Here is a 21,908-nt window from a genome sequence, read left to right as displayed (position 1 = left end):
TACGTACAAGGTGCCTCTGTCCTAGTGCTGCAGTGACCCGGATCCCAGCTCTGGGCTCTGTATTCCTTGCGGTGGTGCAAAGCTTTCTCATAACTCAGCTTCCCCCTTGGCTTTCAAAGCATCTTTTTGTTAAAAACTCCTGTCTCAAGCACCTGATCTTTAGTTCTGTGAAATCCTTCACTGCTCCATAAGGGGCTTCTGGTGCAGCAGGAACCTTCTCTTCCCTTCGATGCCGTCCACAGTTCCCGCTGGAAAGGGGCCTGAGTGCACAGTGGTATCGAGCAAGCCAACCCTCAGGAGGGCTTCGGGGACCCGGTGCATTTTCCTGAAAAGCGGCAGCTGCGGGAGAAGATTTGTGCCTTTATCCTGCTTCCTCTGGACAGTGGCACTGGGGATGAGACTGCGTGGAGGAGAAGAGTTTCCATAAAAGTATCCCAACAAATAAGTGAAAAAGAACTTCCAGACTCAGGACATCACCGTCTTGCAACCTTGATGGATTAGTGGCTTGAGGCACAGAGCAAGCCTGGCCACCATTCCAGGAATGCACAGCCCTGACCTTGGTCCTCCTGATGGGGGGACACAACAGAACCTGGGTTCCTGCTGCAGGGATGCAGCCTGAGTGGGAGGAGTCTCCGGGTCCAGCCACCAGCACACAGGAAGCTCAGAGGACAGAGGAACAGGCAGAACTGCACCAAGAGGGCGCCACCAGCAATCCTGATGCATGACACACCCCAGGCCAAACGACCTGGTCCTTCAGCAGACACATTATAAAAAAAAAAAAGAGAGCAACAGGAGGGACCTACAGACTGAAACAGACTTGAAACATTTTTAAAATCAAGCTGTTATAAAAAGTTAGGCAAAGCTGGCAGGGTGTCCTGGCTCCCCACCTCCCCACAGGCCCCACTTTCCCATGGGCCCCACCTTCCCACAGACCCCACCTTCCCACAGGCCCCACCTTCCCACAGGCCCCGCCTCCCCACAGACCCCGCCTTCCCACAGGCCCCGCCTCCCCACAGACCCCGCCTCCCCACAGACCCCACCTCCCCACAGGCCCCACCTTCCCACAGGCCCCACCTCCCCACAGGCCCCACCTTCCCACAGGCCCCACCTCCCCACAGGCCCCACCTTCCCACAGGCCTCACCTTCCCACAGGCCCCGCCTTCCCACAGACCCCGCCTTCCCACAGGCCCCGCCTTCTCACAGGCCCCGCCTCCCCACAGACCCCACCTTCTCACAGGCCCCACCTTCCCATAGGCCCCCCCTTCCCACAGGCCCCACCTTCCCACAGGCCCCACCTCCCCACAGGCCCCGCCTTCCCACAGGCCCCACCTCCCCACAGGCCCCACCTTCCCACAGGCCTCGCCTTCCCACAGGCCCCGCCTTCCCACAGGCCCCGCCTTCCCACAGGCCCCGCCTTCTCACAGGCCCCGCCTCCCCACAGACCCCACCTTCTCACAGACCCCACCTTCCCACAGGCCCCACCTCCCCACAGGTCCCATCCCACTTCCTGTCTACAGGAACTTCCACAGGGTCTCATTGAGGTGCCAGGGCAGAGGGGTGGTGAGGGGTCATAGCTTTGGGGAGGGGAACATAGAGTGAGAGGGAAGGGAAGCACAGGGTTCACCTGGGAAAGCCCAAACAACCCCCCATGTGACTGCCTCATTCTGAGCTTCTCCGGGAAGCTCCCTCAGCCACCTCCCACCCATCCCTCTCCCCCACCTCAGGGACCCAACCTCCTCCCTCACTCAGCCTCCCCTGTCTGCCTTAGCTCACGCCCAGCCCCTTCTCCAAACTGCCTGCATCTGCTGCCGGAACCCTCTGTTGGCCCCTAATCCTACTGACGGGTGGTCTCACCTGCTGCGAGGCATTAGGCGTCTGTGTGATTGTGTGGTGGGGGGATGGGAGCGTGTGTGCATGTGAGTGTGTGCACATGTGTGCCTATGTGTGTGTGTTGTGCATGTGTGGGTGTGTGCATATATATGTTTGTGCACATGTGTGTGCCTGTGTGCATGCATGTGTGCTCATGTATACATACATGAGTACCTGCATTGCTTTGTGTATCTGTGAGAAGCTGTGCATACATGTGCGTATATGTGTGTGTGGAGGGGTGTGCCTGCATGTCCGTGTGTGGGAATGTGCAGGTAAGTTCATGTGTAAGCATGTGTGGGGGTGTGCATGTGTGTGCCTGTGTGTGCATCGTGCATGTGTGCATTGTGTGTGCCTGTGTGAGAATGTGCATGTGCCTCTGTGTGTGTGTTTGCACATGTGTGTGTTTGCACATGTGTGGGTGTGTGCACATGTGAGCCTGTGCCAGTGTATGGGGTGTGTATGTGCTTGTGCGTGTTTCCCCAGCTGTAAGTGCTTGGCATTGGACTGAGCCAGAGGCGCACTGACGAGGAGAAGCACATGCCAACGCTGCTGGCACTCGGTGGGATGACCGCTGTCATTCTGAAGTTTTTGTCTGACAGTGGAGGGATCTCTCCCAGAACACACTGGGGAGCTGGGGAGGATAAAGAAGGTCTGAAACTGGGAATGAGCAGCTCATCTTTATTAAGGGTGGGCCTGGATACCCGTTCAGGGGCCATTGGTGGCACAGGTGCCAGGTGGAGTCCCTTCAGCAGTGGCTCCAGCCATAGCAGAGGAGGCGTTCCCAGCTGCACGGACTGGCATCGCCTCCAGCCCTGGTCAGGACAGATGTGCTCAACTTCCCCGTCAGCTGTTGCCCTTCACACACTGGAGCACTGTGGGGCTGGGGCTGAGAGAATGCCTCAGCATTGACAAAGAGAAGAATTTCTTTCAAATGAGCATTTTCCTTTTCTTTGTGAGTAATGGACATTTCAGGGCTGACCTACAGGAAAGAAACACCCAGGGCAGGAGCCGGGACCAGAATTCTGTCCTAGAGCACCAGCCCCACCCCCAGCACGCTGGGACAAGTGGACACAAAGTGAGGAAGCAGGAGACGGAGTGGCCGGGGTGGGAGCAGGGTCTCTTCTAAGGGCTCAAGATCCAGGACTGAAACACACAAACCCAGGTGGTCGGCCCAGGGGTCCTGGGGAGGGCGTGTGGGTGTTCCCACTGGAGGCAGCAGAGCAGGGATCTGGAATCCTTGGTCCAACCCAGGTCATTGCTCCTTGTCTTCAAGAGTTTCCAAAGCTTCCAGATCACGGGTTGTTCCTGAAACTTGGGAGGCCGCATTGGCCATTCTGCCTGGGACCCCGCCTCCTGTGCAGGCCCTCGGAGGCTTGTCCTCACCCTGCCCCCGTTCTCTGGCTTCCTCCACAAATACACCTGGAGGAAGTCCCAGGCCACCGACACGGGAGCAAGGGGCTGGGAGAGACAACCTCGACAAGCGACCCCACAGCCTAGCGCTTGGTGGCCCGTGTGCCCTGCTGCAGACCAGAGGCCGCCCGGTCAGCAGGACCTGAGGAGGGACAGGGTGCTGGGGTGGGAGATGGACAGCGCCTGAGCGAGCTGCTGAGGAGAGGGAAGCAGGGCCCTGCAGAGGGACGGGAGCCACGGCAGGGGCGGCAGGTGTGGTGGGTGCAGGAGGTGCGGTGGGCGCAGCAGGTGCGGTGGGCGCAGCAGGCGTGGTGGGTGACCCACGGGAGGCTGCTCAGGCCTTTGCCTCCATCCCATGCTCAGGAGGAAGGAAGTCAGGATGTTTTTGGTGATGCCATGGAACCACAGGCACGTCAGAGCCAGCAGAGTTTGGAGAACGTTGTGCCCAGGGCTCGGCACAGGAGCATTTGTGAACAGCAGTGAGGTTGCTCGCATTGGTCATGGATGGCGTGTTGGCACTGCATTGACCCCAGGACCTCGGGCAGGAAGGTGGACAGAGCCACTGATGATACAGGAGGGGGCCCAGGCACTGCTCTGCAGAAAGGGCTGTTTATCAGCCCTGTGGCCGCTGCCTTAGTGTGTGTGGTGGGAGGTGGGATGGGGATGAACTGAGCTACGTATGGAAAAAAAGACTGGAAGGAAGTGCCTGGCATCTCACCAGGGGCTGCTTGGGGTCGCAGAATTTAACCTTCTTTCTGCTTGTTTGTGGTCAACACCACTTTCTCCCAGAACAAGGAGACGCACACACACAGACTACGTTACTTCATCCCTTGACATCTGGGAAACTGCACACACCTCCCACCCTCCACCCAAGGCTGCGGGGAGAGGGGAGATTCCACAGTGACCCACTGCAGCCAACAGGGTCCCGAGTGTGATGGCGGCTGCTAGAGTATAGAGGAGAGAGACGTACCGCTGAGAGGCAGGGGGCTTTCCAGAGGAGATGGCCCGTTGAGGGGTAGGGAGGAGAGGGAGGGGACCTGAGCAAGGTGTACGCAGGGCAGGTGCGGGGCCAGCAGGCATCAAGAGGACCAGGTTGATGTGGCTTGTTCATAAGACTCACCAAACACACTCGGTAAAAATTCAGGTTCCCAGGCCCTTGCTCTGGAGGCTCTGACTGGGGTAGGGGTGGGTACAGGGCCTGGAATCTGCATTTCTAATGAGCTCTTGGACTTGTCTTACAGTGATACAGGACCCAGGATCTGCAGATCCTCAGCCGAGGTTGGGATGGGCCAACTCCTGTCACCTTTGCACCTGGTGGGGAGAGGCTTTCCCACAGCACTGGACACTTAGACCCATCCTCTCGGTCACTGAGCTGGCAATGTCCACTGCTCACTCAGGTCCACATTCTCACCCCTCCCAGGGAGATGAAAAGACAGATGGCAGAGCGCCAGGAAACATAAAGCCCATTCCCCAGCATGGGCCCCCCTTCTGCTGCCCCCTCTCCCCTTGAGCCCCTAAGGCAAGATGCTCCAGGGACCCCCCACGCAGCTAAACATACAGCAAAGCATGGAGACCAGGCGCGGGCACTGAAGGCAGGAGCCCCCAAACTCAGGGTCCCAAACTCAGCCCAGCCAAGTCCAGCCAAGGGCCGCTCATTCCTGAGGGGAAGACGCAGCCCTGGGGCAGACAGCCCTGTGTTCCCATTCTGCTCTGGGCTCGCCCAGGGCTGGCTGTGTGACTGTGGTGAGCTCCTCACCCTCTCTGATGCCCAGGCAGTCCGCAGCATGCCCAGCCTGGCAGAGCTGGCTCCCATGCACCCCAACCCAGGGTTGCTGGGATCCTGGGATCCGAAACTGCGGTCCTCCAGTGGGCTGTGTCCCATCCCTGACCCCACTTCCTTGACCCTGGGGAGTAGCCTTGGCTTGGCTGGGCCCTGTTCCCAGTGGGCACCTGCTCCAGAGATGGGCATCTGCTGGGGGCAAGTTCAGCCCAAAGCCAAGAGGCTGCGGGGGGCAGGGGATGTGGCATGAGACAGCCCCACCCCAAACCTGGAGGCTCCAGGCTCTGCCCTGCCCCAGCTGCCTCCTCCTGGTTTTTCTCTCCTGCTGGGCAGGCTGGGGCTGTTCATACCGGTCCCACCGCTGTGAACACTAGGGCTGCACTGGGGCCTCCACCTGCACACTGACCAAACATGCAGCAAGGAGCTGGGAGGAGCAGTTGCCGCCCTCGGTGACCCTGTGTCCCCGGCCCTGTGTGCCCAGCGCCTGTTGCTCATGTATCCTCTTAATCCAGCCTGGAGGTGGCAGCTGCAACCAGGGCCAAATCCCCCCTGCCACCTGCTTTCAGACAGCCCCTGAGAGCTCAGGACAGCGTTCACCTTTTTAATGACTAGGAGGAAAAAATCAAAAGACCCATTTTGTGACCCATGAAAATGATACGTATTCAAATTCCAGCGTCCGCCAATAAAGTTTCACTGGGACACCCGGCCGCGGTCATGCATTGCCTGGGGCTGCTTAGGGTCAGTGCCCATGCGGCCCCTCGTGCGTGGCCCACCAGGCATGGGGGCTGCTTCCAAGTGTTCCCTCGTCTCCACCCACATGCCCTGTCTGTCCACACTGTGCGTGGCCTTGTGCCGGGCTGCACTGTGATTTCAGTGGACGAGGCCCCGTCCTGGGAATGGCAAGGCGGGTGCAGTGGTTTTTACTGGGAACCCCACAAAGATGCCCCGGGTGGGTAGGCCAGGAAACAGCCACAGTGTCCTACAGTCATCTGGAGCTGACGTCCTGACCACGGTGGAGCACCAGAGATGGTCTTAGCCTCATCTCATCCTTTAATCTACAGGAGAGACGGGAGGCCGGGAGCGGGAGGCCCTGGCTCTCAGCTGGCTAGGATGGAGCCTTCATTCCCCTCTGTTTCTGCCACCCTCCTCGGTAACCCGAGGCCCTGCCTGGCAGGGCAGCTCCCACACAACTGTGGGCTTTCTGCAGCTGCGCCACTGCCCTCAGCAGGTGTCAGTGCCAGAGGGTCGGGCTGGCGGGGCCGTGGGTGGCGAGGAAGGGCCAGGTGGGCAACACAGAGCAGGCGTCCCTGTTCACGGCCAGCGTGGTGACCAACAGGAACCCCAGGCTGCACTGGAAGGGACTCCAATGGCTCCAGCCTTCCCTGGTGGGTGCTGGGTCAACAGCAGACACTGTTCTTGGCGTGATGTTTGCACAAATCCCTCCCACAGGCCTGGGAGTGGTTCCCTGAGTCCTCACCCGGGTGATGTATTTGACACAGGACCTCAAGCTGTTGCACCCCAGCCACCTCCCCACCCTCCAGGTAGGAGGGAAGGTTGAGGGCAGGCCGACCAGGTTCTCGGCTGCGTGGATGTCCAAAGTCTCCCCTCCAGGACAGGACCAGGCCTCACCCAATGGACAGATGTCCCTGGCAGGAGACCCCGGCACCACACAGCTTGGGGTTGGTGGGGTTGGGGTCAGGCCACCCTGAAAGGCACGGCCACACCCAGGCCATCCGGCTGCCCCCTGTAAAGGGCTCAGCAGTGGAAGCCCCCGGAGGCTCCCAGGAGGCGGCGCCTGGCCAGGACCCCCAGCAGGGGCTGACCACTCTGCCCTCCACTCAGAGAGGCTTGAATAAAGGCTGAGGCCACGCAGCCCTTCAGGAGCAGAGCCCATGGATCCCGCACACTCTGGTCTTCAAACTCCAGCCCCAGCCCTGTGCTGAAGACTGGGCTGCCGTCCACTACCCCAGCCTCTCGGCCAGTCCCACTGTCTGGGGACATAGCGACTCTGTGTGAAGAGGGGTGGTAACACGGTGCCAAGGTTAGGGTTAAGCTGACCCTGGGAATTAGAGGCACTAAAGCTGGGCAGGGTGTGAGGAGGGAGCCGTGGCTTCCTGAGCCAGGGCCACTGTCTTCAGACCTGGTCTTCTATCCGTCCATCAGTCCAGGGGGTGTCTGCCCCGCTGCCCACCACGCCCCTTCCCTCTGCTCATCCCTCCCAGGGTCCTGACCCTCAGCCTCACCTGCCCCGGGGCCAGCAGCTGGTGGCCCCCGAGGGGAGGCCCTGCATCTGCCACTCTGGGCAGAAGTCAGGGGTCACTCCTGACAGGCCCTGGAAACCCAGGCCTAGAGATGCCCAGCAGGAGCCCCCATGCCTGCCCAGGCCTCCGATCTGCTGGTGCCCAGCAGCCTGAGCCCCTTCATGCCAGCCCCTGCCCAGGGAAGGGCACGTGGTCGGGGACCCCCCCAATGGGTCCTGGGTGCCACCTGGCCTGCAGACCCCCTTGCAGATCTCTGCTCACTGCAGCTGTGCCCGTTGATGGCCCAGCTTCCCTGCCCATGGGCGTCACTGCCTCCCGCAAGAGGGCGGGGAGATGGGGAGCCCCTGGGGGCCCCAGCAACCTTCACAGGCACCTCCCCAGCCACGGGCCATTCTGAGGGGCTCCTGTTTGGTAGTCTCCCTGCCAGGCCCAGCACCCCTCAGGCCATCTGGAGAGACGCCACCGGCCCAGGCCTCCCCACTGAGGACACAGACCCCCACAGGTCACCAGCGCAGCATCCGTGCTCACCCCTGTGGGTCCCTGGAGGTGCCTTAGAGTCCAGGCCATTTTAAAGGAGAAATCGAAGAAGGGTCCTTGGGAAGAGGACAGGGCGGGGCCAGCCCAGGCCCCCGGCAGGCCCAACCCACGGGGCCCAGCTCCTAAGCCCACATTTTCAAGCAAAGCTCTCGTGTGAGCAATGAACATTGGTTTCATGGTGCCCTGGCAAGGAGGAACAAGCAGGGGCACCCAGCTGTGGGGATGACCCCGTTCCTCAGCCACCCACTTTCAGGGGGAAGGGTCTCGGGCTCTGCACTGAAGTGTTCCGGGGGCGGGGGCGGCACTCAGGGCTTCACTTACTTGGAGCTGACCACGTGCCGAGCCGGGCTCTCCCCGTGCCGCCTGCTGGGTCCTCTCCGTGGCTGCGGGACCTGCAGCCGGGCCGCACGGCGCCGTCAATGCACAGCTACAGCTGGTTGAAGGGGACCAAATCCATTGGACAGTCGATTTGGTTCCATTTTACCAGCTCTAGCAAAGCATTTGGCTCCCAGATCCGAGGAACAGCGACGTCGGTGAAGAAGGCGGCTCCACCAAGCAGTCCCGATGGAGATGGGGCTTCGCGGCCGGCATCAGGCCCTTACCCCAACTCCCGGAGGGCCCCCACCCCACGGAGTTTCCCTCAAGCTCTGCAGGGACTGGTGTGAAGGGCCACACGCCCCAACACACACACACACTCAGACATATACAGACACACACACCCGCTCACACGCAACTCACCACCCTCTCGCTCTGCCCGGGCTCCCCCATCGGGGACCTGCAGGGGTCTGGGGAGGGTCGGGGGGCGCCAGGCGGCCTCCATGCTCTGGAACTGACACTCACTGCTCTCTGCCTGTCACCGCCCGATTCCTCCACAGCCCTCGCTTCACCAAGTGCCCACTGCCCCCAGCACTAGCCTCAGCTGTGGGATACAGCTCAGACCATCGGGCCCCGCCCCAGGGGGCTCACGTCTGTGGGCACAGTGATCTTGCAGGTTTGAGGCCCTTATTCCCCTGCAAACTCCTCCCAGACCATGCTCATAGCTGGAGCAGAGGCAGGACAGACCTCCCAGTGAGCCTTGGGCCCTGGCTAACCATGGGGCAGCCCACCCAGGACCCCGTCCTGCCTGGCTTGCCATGGTCTGGGTGGGACGGGATGGACTCTGAGACCACGTGGTATCTCTGGGTGGGCAGGATGGGAAGATTCCAGGGACGTCCACATTGCATGGTGGTGGGAGGACAGCCTGAGGGGGCCTTCGTGGCCTGACCCTGGGCCCCATGCCCCAGACCTGCAGCCCTGCCCGCATCTTGCTGAGGGGCATTTCCATGCCCAAGGGAACTGTGAGGATGGAGTGTCAGGACGGAGGTCTGAACATGACATCACTCTCGCCTGGCTCCCGCGTCCCCCACACCAATGTCACCTTCAGTGACTTGAGAGCAAGTTCCCTTTTATAAAATGAGTCTCCCTGCAGCCCCCGTTCATCAGGAGCCGTGACAGGTGAGGGAGAGTGTCTCCGGCAGTGCTGGGGATGTGGTACCCATGTGTGTGAGCTTCTATCCAGGAGCACAGGCCGTCCTGGGCAGCACAGGTGAACGCACCTGCTCCTCGCCCACCAGGTTGGCAGTGTGGGCGCTGCGCACCAGTCCCTGTGCCACCTGCCTGCCCGTTGCACACCTGGGGCTGCCCTGCCTGCCTGTCCTCTGGCCTTTCTGTCCCCCTCCTGACATTGCAGGGACAGAAGCTCAGGCCCCTCAGGCAAAAGGGACGGTCACACAGCACCATGCCCACCCTCCAAGTCCCCTCTGGGAGTGACTGAGCTGGACGACCCCCCACCCCAGCCTCTGCCAGGCCTGCTCTGACCTGTCCGTAGCTGCCTTCCCTGACTGTCCCTGCCACGGTGCCCTCCAGAAAGATCTGTGCCGTGTAGGAGGACCACCTCCCCAAAGTCCCCTATAAGTCGGGGCTGGGCCCCAGCCTTCTCAGCCTCACGTCCCAAAACAGAGAGGCTTCCGGGCCATCAGCCCACACTCTGCAAACCTCTCTCCTCCTTACTCCAGTAGCACAGAGGGTGCAGGGCAGACCTCAAGGCTCCCAGAGCCCACCCCTCCCTGGCCCTGGAGTGAGGACGGCTCGAAGACCTCGAAGCCGGCACACACTTATCCGTTTATCGCCTGTCAATATTCCTAATGGAGCAGAAGATTTGACAAGATCAAGCCGGGGATTCGAGTCCCAGCCCCGATTCTATCCCATCAGGAGCTGGGAGGTCTGGCATTTGCCAATCAACATAGCAAACAAACTGGTCATTTCACCCGAAAGGCAGCAGAGCACTGGGGCAGGCTGCAAAACCCCCACGGGGAGGCCACTGCGGCCTTGGATGAGGCGTCAAGCTTGGCGTTGCAGCCGCCACGGTGGTGGGCGTGAGCTGTGAGTAGACACTGAGCGGCCAAGTGCCAGATGCGGCCCTGAGCACCGACAGCCACCGTCTTTTCCCATACACCCCACTGCACCTCAAGGCCAGTCCTGTGCTGCCCCTCAGGAGGACACTGGGGCTCACAGCAGCGTCCCCTGCCCCGGGGCCCAGGCCCTTCTCTCTTCATGCTGCCCCATGAGGTGGCAGCCAGCCTCCAGGTACCCTCACCCCAATGTGGCCTGGCTTAGGGAGGTTCCCAGTCATTCTTTGCCAAGGGTGTGATCAACACCTTTTCTTGCGAATGTGAAGGAACAGGCCCACAATTCGTGTTCTTGGGACGTGCTGGAACTAGGTCCATCCTTCGGGCAGGATGTCAGGGACCCCTGTGGACCCGGGCACCCCCCTGTTCTGCTCTGCTCCCTCAGGCAGCAGCTCCCACTCACTGGCAGATCCTCTAGCCCCTTCCCCTCTGAACCCTGGAGTCTCACCAGCATGAGGCGAGGGCTGACAAGGGAGGTCCCTGAGGCTCCTCAACTTCCTTGTAAGTATTTTTTTCTTTTCTCTCTAAAAAGGCCAAGAAACCAACATCCCACAAGCCCCAAAACCTCCCCAAGGGCCCCATGGCTCAAAGGTCAGGTGCTTCACAGAGCTCACCCTTCCTAGACCCCTGCACCCCACGCTCTCCGGTAACTTGGAGCTTGCCTTCCCCAAACTGAGCTGTGCTGCCTCCCGCCTCCCAGGCATGGGCTCCCTTCCTGCCAAGACCCACGCATCCCCTCACCACAGCGACCACCCCTAGCTCCTGGGGCCTCAGATCCCCGGGCCCCGAGGGCTCCAGCGGCCTCCGGGTAGGGGAGGGCCAGCCCTGCCTGGCCTTCTCTGGGGCCAGCTGCCACTGTGGTTTCCTCATCGAGTGAGGAGTCCCTGCGCCCCCCGAGTAAAGGCAAGCTTGCCAAGGGAGGGGCAGCTCCTGGCTGGTCCCCTCTGTGTCCCCGGCTGGGTGCCCAGGCCTGGCAGAGAGGTGGCCCAGGCATTTCTGGTGACTTTACCGTTCACCAGGACAGCAGAACTGGGGTTGGAGCCTGGGATGTGGATTCTCCGGAAAACCCACTCTGGGTCCTCCTGCCCCTCTCTTGACTCCAGTGCTGCAGAGAACAAGGCTGCAGCTCCTACCGCTAGTGCACTTTATGAACCAAACAATTAAACAGGTTTTAAAACATCTGCTGATGGAGTTGTCCCACACAGGAAAGTACACTCAGCATTTTTAAGCAGCAACGGATACTAGTTGCGGGCAATCTCTGCCCAAAGCACCAGCAGCCCTGTTAAAATCAATACAAAATTAGATGCCATGAAGATACAGTACGTGTCCAATTAGTTATAATTGGAGCAAATAGTGGTGTAGATAAAGACCTGGTAGGAAGTGTCACTGAGACTCACGGCTGCAGCAGCCTCACCCATGGACCCCCGAGGGGTGAGGACACAGGGGAGCAGGAGGGCCAGAGCCACGCCTGCCATCTTATTCCAGAAGCCCCTCCTACCTTTGGTAGGGCCCCAGCCCCTGCGCTGGACCCTAGAGGGGAGGCAGCCCCACAGCCCTGGAAGGCGGAAGTAGAAGCAAGTGTGAAACGCACCGCCAGGCCCTCCCCTGCAGCCGCAGCCGTCCCCAGGTCGACATCTGGTGGGGCAGAGGGGGACCCCGGGCACAGAGTGCCACACACCTAGCCAGGGGTTCTTGGGGACTTCTGCAGCCCCTCTGCGCCTCAGGTCCTCCATGTGGGAGTGTGAATGGCCATGTGTAAGCACCAGCCCCGTGTGGCCTGAATCTTGGTCATGCCATGGCCCGGTCTGAGCTTGGCCCGGGGTCCCTGGGCACGTGCCCCTCAAGGGCGGTGGAAGCCAACAGTCCCTCCTACTGCACCCACAAGCCCTCACCCAGGACCTCGGGGAACGCTGGCCATTTTGGGCAGAAACCACACAGGACCCCCAGGGGAAGGTGTCTCTTGCCCCAGCACAGGGGACACTACAACCAGCGTCCTTGGTGAAGATGCGGCACCAAACGACTTCCCCTCAAGGACAACCAACACCAGGTCACACCCGCAGCAAAGACACTGCCCTCAGAGACTGCAGAGCACAGCCCTGCCCCTGCCAAAGCCCCCACAGAGACTCAGGGACCCAAGACGAAGGCAAGGGTGGCTCCTCTCCTTCTCCCCCACAATCTCAGGCACTCACCGGGGGGCAGGACAGGGGCCCCTCCCCTCCTCCCCCCTCAACCCCAGTCACACTCACAGGGGGGCAGGACAGGGGCCCCTCCCCTCCCACCAGGGGAGGATATTGCTAACTCCCATCTGGATGCTTTTTTTGTTTCTTACTATGAAGCTTTTAAAATTTAAATGTCAATAACCTAATATTTCTCCATGCAGCACCATTACCTATTAGCACTCAGATTCACCACTGAATTAAATTTTAATTCCAGATTTTGGTTAATTATTAAAATAGATAGCAAAGAATTACAGTGAGCCTGGTGTGTGTGGGCAGCCCCCGTTGGGGTTTCTGCAGGAGCCTTTGGGGTTCTGGCTCTCACAGGGCAGTCTGCAGACAGACCCCTAATTAAAAGGCAAGAGGAAACCCTGCACCCGAAAACGGCTTGTTTCTTATCATCAGCAACGCTGACTCAGCCAAATGCTGAACAAGACCCGCTCAGCCCAAATCCATAACTTTTCTATCTATTCAAAAAAAGAAATGTATTATTTCTCAACACTGATAAAAGTTTAATACAGAGTTGCCCGGGTTTTTAATAAACTTGTCAACAAAAGAGCAAGGCAAATTGATGGGTCCCTTCCTAGAGATAAATTTTGCCTCAAATAGACCCACAGAGCAGGGGGCAGGCTGGGGGGAGGCAGGGCGGGAGGGGACACGTGATTGTTTAGCTGTGCTTTGCAAAAATGGCAAGATAGACTTTTGTGTCTTATGATCTCAAAGATAGGGCCGGGGTAAAAGCTGGTTTAATTTGAAGAAGACTGTTGGCTGAGAACAGGATCAGAGAGTCCCGAGGTCAAGAGAGAGGGCTTGGCAGCTCGGGGACAAATGAATGGCCACCTGTCCCAGGATAAGGAAAAGCCATTTGGTGCACAGAGTCTGATTGGAGCCCCCTCCTGTGGGTGGGAGGGCACCTGCCCGCCGCTCCTGCCCACCTGCAGAAACAGATCCTAAGCCAGGACCTCAGGGATGGCCACAGATGAAATGACAGGGGCGTCCGTGTGGCCACCGCAGGCCTTGGGACACCAAGGAAGGCCCCAGCTCCACACACAAGTGCGTGTCGGGCTCTCGATTCTGCCGGTGTTCCCTGCCCTCCCTCTGGCTCAGTGAGGCCACCCAGTGTGCAGAGACATTGCGGGACGTGTCCCCATCAGTCCTCAGGTGGGGTGCAGCACCCCATGTCTGAGGAACACAGGATGGGCCTTTCCTGCCCACACTCAAGGGCATCAGCTCCACAGGCCTTGGAGGTGTTTTGAAATTCCACCATTAGAGAGTCACTTCTTGAGTTAGGGGTGGAGGGAAAGCAGGTTCCCCTGGGAAGGGGCCTGGCAAGCTGGTGCTCGGGCCTGCAAGGCCTCTGGAGTGTGTTGCTACAGCTGATGTGGGAGGAGGGCCGGGACAGGTGAGGAGGTACCCTAGGGAGGGGCAGCAGGGACCCCAGCGACAGTCTCGCCTGCTGCAGGCCTGAGCCCGAGGCCAGGGAACCAAGCAGCTCCCTGCACCCACTCCCAGGGCGGGGATTCTTGTCCCTCTTCACTCTTGGTGGGCAAAGGCCCCGCCATGCCCTGGGGAAGGGACGACAGAAGGTAGCTGGGTCCCTCCTGGACTTGACACCCTCCAAGGGGGCAGGTGAGGAGGGAGAGACAGAGGCAGAGCCCAAGAGCCCAGAGCCTCACCCGGCCTCTGTCCCGCTACAGCTGCTGGCCTCAGGCACTTAGGTGGTGGGCGGGGTCGGGGGCACTCCTAGAGCTCCGGCAGAGTCATCCGAGTTCAGCCTCTCCATGGGACAGCTGAGAACGCGGACTATTTATACTGGCGTGGTGGGCGGGCGGGCAGCTGGGGAGACACATGCAGCCCCGGAGCCATATCTGGGCATGACAGAGGGCATCGGCTTGCCAGGACAACAAGGGCCACACGGTGCAACTGTCCTGGGCGTCCTTCAACCTCAAAACATCCCCACAGGGCCCCCCCGGGACAGGTTCCAGGGACAGCTGCCTTCTACCCCCTCTCCTGCCGCTGTTAAAAATATTCTGGGTCATTGTCCCAGTCATCCCAGAAATCGTCCTCCGTGCACGCCCATGCAAACACACACACACGCACACACACACACACCCTCTGTGCATGCCCATGCAAACACACACACACACACGCCCTCCGTGCACGCCCATGTAAACACACACACACACACACGCCCTCCATGCATGCCCATGCAAACACACACACGCCCTCTGTGCACGCCCATGCAAACACACACACACACACACACACACACCTGCCTCCAGTCCCAGCCAAGGAGTCGCTCAACCCTGTGAGGAGTGGACCCCAGCCTCCCACCGCCAGGGCTTCTGGGTGACCACCTCCTGGCCAGGGAGCAGCCAGTGACCTCTGCACCCAGCACTCCTGAAACAGGGCTCTCTCTCCCATGTTCTCTCCCTGGGGTAGACACAGGAGGCCTGAGAGGCCCAGTGTCCCCCCAGCATCTCTGTCCTTCAGCATCACACACTTGCACCCCAATGGGGCAGCCCGCCTGGTGCAGGGAGCAGACCTGGCCTGAGGCTTAGTGGTGCCTCTGAAACCTGGGTGAATCAGTCGAGCTCACAGTGCCTTTGCAGTGACCGCTGTGCGGGAACCTCGGCCCTGTGTCCCTCTATCTAAGGGAGCCGGCAGTGGAGCTGCCAGAGGTGGCCCTCTGATCCCTGCCCTTGAGACGCGCAGCCCTGCATGCTGCCTGTGGTGCTCTGCAGCAGCCTCTGCCCCACTCCTCTGCTGCAGTCACCGCCCCTCCCCACTCAGCAGGACGGGCTTCCAGGGGTCAGAGCCGGCTAGGGACTCTGAGCACTAAAGGCAGAGTCCTCCCCAAAGGCAGAGTCCTCCCTGGGCACCCAGGGGCCTCCGGGGAGGGCCCTCCCAGCCCCAAGCTCTGGCCAGCTGGGCCTGGGACCTCAGGAAGGAGCAGACAGCACGAGGCTCCGGGAGCTGCTGATACTGTCTGCGGGTGCCTTCCCTTCCCAAAAGCCATGCCCAGCTCTTCCTGGGCGCGATGCCTCCAGTTCACAGGGACAGAGGCTGCTGGTTGGCCAAGGACAGTGGGCAAGGCCAGGGCCCCTCACAAAGCCCTGTGCTCCTGTCCAAGAGCCTCCCTTGCTGGGGCCCAAGCCCAGCCACCCCGAGGTCAGCGTCCTGCCCGGGGGCATCAAAGGCGGGAGCAGGGCTGCAGAGAGCACGGGAGGCCTCTGCAGTCGGACGTGCGCGGCGGGGTGAGTCAGCACAAAACCCCTCAGGTTGCTGGGTTACTCTTCATGCGAAGGTGGCAGCAGCTCATGCCATTGCAGCGCCCCGCCCACCCCCGGCCATCCCTGCCCAGAAACCCTCCAGGCCAGCACTGCCCAGCCACGCCCTGGCCCTGAAGATGGCTCGGGCCACTCAGGTTCTCTCATTTTTACTTTAGAGCATTTTTTGGGTAAAATTTGCAATTCAAGTGATGTTCATTTTGATTGACTCCGGCTGCGGCATCTAAAATATCCGTCCTTTGGGTCAATCTAATCATGCTTGATAGCAGTTTATTCTTCGACGCAACGTTCCTCATGTGAGCCCGACAGTTTCACGGAGACTGCCGACGCACCTCTCGCGAATGCTCTCACCAGCCCCTGCGCCTGCGTTGAATGCTTGTGCAATAATATTGCACTTGATGAATGCACTACGAAGCCAGAATCACCAGCGAACCCCTCTTTAGAAGGGGGTGCCACCATGGCCTCGGCCCCCTGGCTGCAGAAATGCAAGACCACTCATCGTGACACACGCGTGCAGACACAGCAGCGGGGCCGTCCCTTCCCAAAGACCGTCCTTCTCCTTCGTACAAGCTCCAGGACCCAGAGCTGGTCTCACTCACGGGTGGAAACAGTACCTGGAGCATAGCTGCTTTTGTGAGCCATAGGATAGAAACATGTAACTAATTTGGTCCGCTGAATTTATGAGCTCCACAATTTCTGCAGCGGCTGTTTCCACCAGCGGGAGGCTGGCCCAGCCTCTGATCACCGTGAGGCAGTTTCCAGAGTGTTCTGGGAAACCCAGAAGCCTACACCTGGTGCTACCTGCTCTAGGGAGTGAGAGACACCGGCACTGGCCACCTCCTCATGGCCACACAAACCCACCTGGGTTCCCGAGCTGGCAGGCAAGGGGGTGGGTGTCCCGTGTCCAGCCCCTCAGCCCAGTCCAGGCTCATTTCCCTCTGAGAGTCCCGGCCCCCGTGGTAGCGTGCCTAAGCCGTCTCAGGAGAGTCCCTGTGGGCAAGACATAGCCAGTGAGGGTCTGTGCCCCCACCCTGCCTGCTCTCCCCTCCTTCAAATGGACAGGCACAAAGACCCCCACAGGGGAAAGTCCCAGCGTGTCCATGCCCCACGCCAGTTTGGGGTTCCCGTCCTGGCTGCTGCCCGGGAGCCAAGCTTTAGAGATTCACGCATGGGAGACTCCAGCCCCAGGTCCCAGTGTCTCCAGGAAAGCAGCAGGATCCCCGGGGAGCACCGTCAGGGCACACGTGCAGGGGAGTGGGGCTCGGGCTGCCATGGGCGGTGTCCGTGCAATGCTCATTTTTAATTCAGCGGATCAGAGACTGGAGGTGATTTACCACCAAGCAGGCCGCAGCTCTCTCCCTGTGAACTCTCCAGTTTTACTGCTCAGTCAAACCTAATTCCAAAACACTAATGCTTTTATTTAAACACCACATCCTGCAATAAAGCTTTAATGTACGACAGCCGCATCTAGGGGAAGAGAATGGTGTGTCTGTGGCCACCGGCAGCCTCGGTGGCCACACGCCCGGCTACTTCCCTCCCTGTGGCCGGAGCTGGGAGCAGGCAGGGAAGAAATGACGTCAGCGGATGCTGGGCACTGACCCTCCGGGTCCAGAGGCCGAGAGGAGGCTGTGCCCAAGGTCAACACCTGCCCCCTTGCTGCTACGCCAGATGGGGCTGAGGCTGGGAGAACGAAGCTTCCAGAAGGAAGACCTGAAGGCCAGGAGCCCTGACTGCCAGACCCTCCCCTCCAGTCACCTCGAGGCTCCCTGCGGGGTGGGAGCCACCTGAAAGCTCAGAACGGCCCCCAATCCCTTTATCCAGCACTCCCTATGCTGGCCCCAGCTGCTCAGGTGACCTGGCTGCCCCCAGACCCAAGGCCTCCAGCCGCTGCAGGAGGGGGCTGCCTGCCTGTCCCTTCCCGCCTCATTCCTGCCGAAGGCCAGGGTGCGGGAGGTAGGGCACAGGGGCCCCTGCTGTGGCTGGAGCAGTGCCAAGGCAGAGAGGACACACACCCCAGAAGTTAATCCTGAGGCCTGTGGCAGGGTGGGGGTGCCCAGGCAGGGACCTGGCCTCATCCCAGGTGGCAAACGCCTCCAATCTGAGACTCAGAAACGAAGCCGGGCAAACGCCCCTCACACAGCAGCCCAGCCGCTGCCTAAGACCCCAGAACCCGCCGCCCATCCTCTCCTTGAAGGACCAGCACTGGGGAAAAGTGTTTCACGGACGGATCCGGACCTGCCCTCATCCCCTGGACCCCAGGACATCCTCCCAGTCCTTTCTCGGGTCAGGACTGGGATGGCGGCAAAGCAGATGGCTCTCAGGCCCCCGACAGGTGGGGCAAGGGGCCCTGGGCCACACGATGCTTTCTGCCAAAGCCTCACCTGCATTCACAGCAAAACATGCCTCAGGTTGGATTCGGCAGAACAGAGAGAAAGCTGAACCGGGGCTTTGGTGGGGGTACAGGTTGGGGCGGCATGAGCCAGACATTTGGCAAAATCGAATGGCTCCCAGGCCCCTGGGGTGGGCTGTGGGTTCAGGGCTGCACAGACTCAGCTCCTCTGACCCTGTCCCAGGTGCCCTCAGCAGAGGAGTGGGGCCTAAGAGCAACGGTGGCCCTGACCCTGCCCCCGTCCCCAGCATCTCGTGTGGGCTGCGCCTTCCTTGGAGGCTACATGCCTCCGAGTTCCTCTGCCTTGCCCTACAGCCGGGAGGGCTGGATGCAGGTGCAGGAGGTGCCTTCCCTCCACAGATTCTACCATGTGCTGCCCAGCCTCTCCCTCCTTTCTGCATCCAGCCACCTGCCCTTTTCCAAACTCGCTCTTGTCTTGTGCCTCTGAGCAGTTTCTGCCCTGGCCACACGCGGCCCTTTCTGCCGGCTGATGGCCTCTTCCAGGATGGCCATCAGTGGAGCCCCCAGAGCCGCCACCACCACTCCGTGCTCTCCAGCCACGGCCCCGACCCCCCAGCCCTCACCAGCCCTGCGCCGGACCCCGCGCCTGCCGGAGGCCACCTCCCCTCTGCCGCAGTCAGCAAGCTGAATATTTAATGTCTGGTGAGCACTTCCACCTGCTGACACAGGCAAAGTGACAGAACAATGCTGGCGGGGACACGACCGTCCACCAACGCCCAGGCAGCCTGCCGCCCCGGCCTCACCCCCACCACAGCCGCCTGGCTGGCTGTCGGCCGCGGCGGCCCCCGTGGTGTGGAGTGCCCCTCAGTGCGGCGAGAGAGGTCCCGGCCTGAGATACATACTTCTTTACATTCCATAGCTTAGCAGGTCCATATGGGCATATAAAGAAGTATGTTTCCCAAGCAGGCAGTCTGTATGCAGTTCCAAGACGCCGGGACGCCACCCCGGTAGAAGCTGACCCCACTGTGATGTAGAGAAGGCAGCTCAGAGGCAGTGTAACTTCTTCCCTGGTGTCCACTGCCGGAGCCCTCTCTGTGTGAGCAGGACAGCCTTCCTGCCACTGCTGTCTGGTGTCCAGCCACCCCCAGGGGCCCAGGACTCCCTGCGCCCTTCTGACCTCGGCGCCCCTCCATCCCTGAATCCATCTCTCTCTGTCTGTCTCACACACTCACACGATCCAGAAAGGCAGAAGTGGACAGTGAGCCCCAGAAAGTCTCGAGCGCCTGTCCCTGGCCCCAGCAGTAGCTCGGTTTTGCATCCATGGAAGAGACAGGCTGCCCCTCCACCCTCACCCCAGAGCAGGGAGGCATCATCCACATCCCAAACTTTCAAAGCCAACACTTTCCTGTCCCCCTGGGTCACCTCATCCCAGCCAGGCCCAGAGAGGGCTGGGTGGAGAGAGAAACCTTGGGGGGCACCCTGCCAATCACCCCACTCGCAGGACCAGCCTCCTCCTTCTCCGGGAGCTGGACAACTCCTTGCTCCCGAGGCCAGATGAGGAACTGCAGACCAGAGACCCGAGAGGTGTCCTGGGGGCTTACCTGGGCAGCTGCTGGTTTCCTGGGCAGGTCCCTGGTGAAGGCTGCCTCCCGGGACCCCGTGTCCATGGGGGAGCGCTCAGCATCTCTCTCCGAAGATGCAGGCGAGAAAGACGATGCTTGGAGGATTCCAGGTTCCCAGAGGGTGGCCAGGATCTCCTGAGAGGCCGTCCACTAGGGGGGCAACTCCCTAGGTGCCTCAGCCTGGCCACAGCAGACACCCAGTGGGCGAGGGAGCGTCGATCCCCCGGTTCTCTCCCTCCTTCTCTCGCTCTTCTTCACCCTCTCCCCCGTCCCCGCCTCGCAGCGTCACCACCCTGAACCGCCGCGCAGTGCGGCCCACCTGAAGCGGCAGCTGCGCAGAGCCAGCAGCTTACACGGGCACCGGGGGTCAGCAGCCACCGTCACCTGCCCAGCGCCACTGCCGTGGCACCCCCGGGAGGCTGGTCCCACACCTGGCTCTTTGTGGCCGGCCGCCCAGCCTCCACCAGCCCCTGATCAATACCAATTTACAGTCAAATGCAGGGGGCCGCCTTCCTGTTAATGAATTTCCCGGTGCTCACCAGCTCCTAATGAGCCTGTAAAAGAGGGTTTAAGTAAACTTAGCGAGTGGCAAACTAAGCACTTTGGAATACTTAATTGTATCGATATGTTTTTCATTGCGTTTAAAAATGTCTCTGAGTGGGAAGCAGAGGCTGCCTCCTTCCCTGCCAACTTCTATGACCAGCCGTGAAGCCAGACTCTGAAAAATGTGGAGAAAGAGCCAGAAGGAGACCAATGGGACCTCAAGGTTAGGCCCTCACCAGCAGGAAGGGAAGCCGCCCCGAACCTGCTGGGAGCGGGGAGAGGAGGAGGAGGAGGAGGAGGAGGAGGAGGAGGAGGAGGAGGCCTGCAGGGTTTTGAGGCCTCGCAGTGGCCCAGGGTGAGCCTGGCACGTGCGGTGGTGAGAGGTGGAAAGAAGGCTTTGCAGGTGCCTGGTGGGGGACGGGGGCCAGGGAGGCACCAGTGGGGGGTGCAGGCCGGGCACAGACACAGGAGGCTTGCTAAGCGGCAGGGTCCAGCTGGGCCCTGGCCCCTGTCCTGCCACTGACCCTGGCGTGGGGTGGGACAGCAGCCCCGGGACATGAAAGGACCTCCCTTGTCCTCATCAGGAAGAGAGGTCCAACATGACTCTGTTGCTCCTCCAGGCAGCCCGTCCGCGCGAGGGGACAGCCCGGAGCGAGTTGGTTCTCTCTTACCACCCAGGGCAGGGCAATGTCTCTGCAGAGCCTGCAGTGTGCAGAGGCCACTGAGCATGCTGTGGCTGTGTGGCAGTGGGTCTGCAGCCGGGCATGGCTGGGTTGCAGTTTCACGTGGGGGTGGTTGGGGGCGGGGGGTGGGGGTTGTGCTTAAGGCTCTGGAGGCATCCCCTCTACAAAGGAAAGCAAATGGCAGACAGAAGCAGAAGCTGATGTCCCATTTCCATGTAGCTGCTGTGATTTATCATTTTCACGTAGCCAAGGATACAAAAAGGGCACCCGACACCACAGCCTGAGCTTCAACTTTGGGGGCACCTGGGTTCCGCCACTCATCTGTGCCCTCCCAAGACCTCCGCAATAACTGTCCCCGGAGTCCAGGGAAAAGGCCTCCTCAACGTCCCCAGCTCCCTGGCACATGAGCTCTCAGAGCCTGGGACACTCCCGCAGCCTGGCTCAAGCCCCCACGACCTGTGAGGCATTCATCTGGATGGGGTCTGGGGGTCAAGGGGAAAGCTGGGAGTCCCAAAGGGCAGGAGAGTCACCCCAGACCCAGCCAGAGTCCATAGGACTTCTGCCCACTCACAAATGAACTGTAGTCACTTTTCAAAAAGTTTCCCGTCTGGATAGAAAAAGAGCACCCAGCCGCCTCCAAGCAGACCCCACCGTGAGCCCAGCTGGCTCCTGTGCCCGGGGCCTCCTCCGGGGCTCTTCAGCGGTGAATGCCGCCCGGCGGGAGGCCACGCGGGAAGTCAAGCTCCCCAGCAGGGACCTGCACAGACGCAGACCACCAGGGCTGCTCTCCCCGAAGCCCCCCTAGTCTCCGCCCACATGTGCCCCCCGCCCCCACCCCACCTCGCCGCCCTGCCCCTGTAAACGCCTCCTGACCCTGACGTGGCTGGGAGAGCTGCAGAA

At 60.7% G+C, this 21,908-nt stretch overlaps 1 long non-coding RNA gene across 1 annotated transcript; it reads right to left on the bottom strand.

Moving 5' to 3' along the window:
* Nucleotides 1-1,756: 1,756 nt before the first annotated feature.
* LOC109025191 (uncharacterized protein MIR1-1HG) lies at nucleotides 1,757-8,625 on the bottom strand. Its single transcript, XR_010132282.1, has 3 exons — nucleotides 8,585-8,625; nucleotides 8,179-8,290; nucleotides 1,757-2,848 (listed from the first exon to the last, which is right to left on the bottom strand). It is a non-coding gene; the product is annotated as an uncharacterized protein MIR1-1HG (long non-coding RNA).
* Nucleotides 8,626-21,908: the final 13,283 nt, after the last annotated feature.

This window comes from Gorilla gorilla, chromosome 21 (assembly GCF_029281585.2).
Source record: "Gorilla gorilla gorilla isolate KB3781 chromosome 21, NHGRI_mGorGor1-v2.1_pri, whole genome shotgun sequence".
Taxonomy (NCBI): Eukaryota; Metazoa; Chordata; class Mammalia; order Primates; family Hominidae; genus Gorilla; species Gorilla gorilla.
Note: the sequence above shows the minus strand (reverse complement) of the source record. Positions and strands in the feature narration are given on the sequence as shown.